This window comes from Lathyrus oleraceus, chromosome 5, assembly GCF_024323335.1.
Source record: "Lathyrus oleraceus cultivar Zhongwan6 chromosome 5, CAAS_Psat_ZW6_1.0, whole genome shotgun sequence".
In the NCBI taxonomy this organism is placed as follows: domain Eukaryota; kingdom Viridiplantae; phylum Streptophyta; class Magnoliopsida; order Fabales; family Fabaceae; genus Lathyrus; species Lathyrus oleraceus.
In genome coordinates, this window is record NC_066583.1 from 646,988,733 (window position 1) to 646,991,918 (window position 3,186).

Here is a 3,186-nt window from a genome sequence, read left to right on the forward strand (position 1 = left end):
TGTTCCTCAAATCGAAAGATTGTGAGGAACCTATCCCGGAGGAGGGGCTTGACCCTGAGTCCGAATGGATTCTGATGTTTGATGGGGCCGTTAACGTGAATGGTAGTGGAGTTGGTGTTGTTTTGGTTACGCCGAAGGGATCCCACATTCCTTTTGCTGCTCGACTAACGTTTGAATGCACCAACAATGTGGTTGAATACGATGCTTGTATCTTGGGTGTCGAAGAGGCGATTGATTTGCGAATCAAGAACCTTGTTATCTATGGAGATTCAGCTTTGGTTGTGAACCAGGTTAATGGGAAATGGCTTACGCATCAATCTCACTTAATTCCATACCGGGATTATACGAGGAAGTTATTGACATTCTTCACCAAGGTGGAATTACACCATGTGCCGAGAGAAGAAAATCCTTTGGCAGATACTTTGGCTACTCTGGCCGCTTTGATTAGAGTGTAGTGGTGGAATCAAGTTCCTAGTGTTGAGGTGGGACGACTGGATAGACCGGCTTATGTGTTTGTTGTCGAAACAGCGCCTGATGAGGAAAAGCCGTGGTATTATGACATCAAGCGTTATCTGGAGACCCAAGAGTATCCCGAGGGAGCGTCTAGGAAGGACCGAAAGACTCTGAGAAGGTTGGACATGGTGTTCTATCTGAACAAAGATGGAGTTTTGTACAAGAGGAATTTTGATTGGGTTTTGCTCAGATGTGTCGATGACAAAGAAGCAAGCCAATTGATGAAAGAGGTGCACGAGGGGTCGTTAGGTACCCACGCCAGTGGGAATGCGATGGAGAAAAAGTTGCTAAGGGCTGGATATTATTGGATGACAATGGAGGCTCAGTGTTTCAACTTCGTGCGGAAATGTCATAAATGCCAGATTTATGCTGACAAGGTGCACGTGCCTCCAAATCCGTTGAGTTTGATGTCGTATCCGTGGCCGTTTGCTAGGTGGGGTATTGATATGATTGGAAAGATCGAGCCTACAACTTCGAATGGGCACCGATTCATATTAGTGGCTATTGATTACTTCACCAAGTGGGTGGAAGCGGCATCTTATGCAAACGTGACGAAACAGGTTGTTGCCAGGTTCCTGAAAAGAGATATCATTTGCAGATATGGGGTTCCTGAAAGAATCTTCACCGATAATGGTTCTAATCTCAACAACAAGATGATGGTGGAACTATGCCGGGAGTTCAAGATCGAGCATCACAATTCTTCTCCTTATCGTCCAAAGATGAATGGGGCGGTCGAGGCGGCTAATAAGCATATTAAGAAGATTGTGTAGAAAATGGTCGTGACTTATAAGGATTGGCACGAGATGTTGTCGTTTGCATTGCATGGGTATCGAACCTCAATGCGTACATCTACTGGGGCAACGCCTTTCTCGCTTGTGTATGGGATGGAAGTTGTGCTACCAGTTGAGGTCCAGATTCTGTCATTGAGAGTCCTGATGGATGTGAAATTGGAAGAGGCTGAGTGGGTAAGGACTCGGTATGAAGAGTTGAGCCTGATTGAGGAAAAGAGGCTGGCAGCCATTTGTCATGGGCAGTTGTACCAGCAGCAAATGAAGCGTGCTTTTGACCGAAAGGTGCGACCTCGTGTGTACCATATGGGAGATACGGTGTTGAAAAGGATCCTTCCTCCTCAGAACGATCGTCGGGGCAAGTGGACACCCAATTATGAGGGTCCATTTGTGGTCAAGAAGGTTTTCTCTGGCGGAGCCTTGTTGTTGACGACCATGGATGGCGAGGATTTTCCATCCCCTGTGAATGCGGACGCAGTTAAAAAATACTTCGTATAAGAGACCCGCTGGACGAAAAGAATAAAATAGTCCAGGCAAAAATGGGCATCCCGGCGAACCAAATAAAAATGAAAAAGGTTAGGGCAAAAATTAGGGATAAAAAGGAAAAAACTGTACATCCGGCAGGTCGAAAACCCTACAAGGGCGGCCTGGGCAAAAAAGGGTATCCCAGTGGACTGAAAACCCGAAAGGGCGGTCCAGGAAAAAGAGGGAATGAAACGAACAACTGCATCTAGCATGGTCGTTTGTACTTTGGTTAAGACACATGAATAATCTGAAAGCGGAGATCGGTCGGAAGCACCTTGTTTCGGAAGACAAAAAGTGCGGAGAGTCTTGAGGACATATGGGTTGTAACCGGGTTGGAACTTGATGAGATCACGGGTTCACATTGCCATTAGGATAGATTTTCCTTTTGTGCGCAATTACCTCTTTTCAGGGATTGCTTCCTGTGTATTGCTCAGTTACGAGCCACCTTTTCCAATCAATAAAATGCATATTCAGTCAAATAATTTTGTTTTTGTTTTCATTACCGCTTTGATTGCAAAAACATCCGTTTATTCAGTGTGTCGTTCTTTACCGTATTATATTTGATAAGACCTCCAAGAGAAGAGGCAATTGACGGATAAAAGGGATTAGTAGCCAATCCCCCGTTATTCAGTGTGTCGTTCTTTATGCTCGCACTACGTGTTGATGCTTCTGAACATGTGCCCCAGATCTTTGTCCAGAGTTTGTCAATTGGAAAAGGATCCCACTTTCTGGATCCCCACACTTTCTGTGTCATGAGCTCACCCTGGCCAGGGTTAAGAGCATGAGGTCTCATCCTCATTCAGACTTTGATCAGCTTCACCCTAATGTTCAATGTTAGTGGTAAAGAGCTACAGATTACCCCTTACAGTTTGGCTTGTTTGTCGAGGTTGATATGACCCCTCTTGACTAAATCCCATCCATTGTTTGAGCCTCTTGTGTGGATATAGTGTGTGATGTTTGTTTACTTGTGTTGGTGTTTATTTTCTTTTTGAGTTGACTCGCTTTCAGAATGAGTTAGGTTCTTGTTAGAGACCTCAACTTAGGGATATTGATCGCATGACAACTATTAGGCTCGAGTCTTCGTCTCCCTATTAGTTTGTTGTCTCCCTGGTCTCTGGTTAGGAGAGTGTTTTACCCCTGTTATGGGGAACTACATCGCCCTGATTCTCATACCAGATGAGATACGTAGGCAGGAGGTTGTGAGCAATCTCTCCGGGCACCCTTTTTCTTTTTTGCCATGTTGTTTTCGTGTGTTTGTTCACCCTTTTTCTGTTGAGTCTCTATTTGTTCACCCTTTTTCTTTGTTTTGCGTGTGTTCACCCTTTAATTGTTTCCTTTTATATTCGTGTTTCTGGCATTT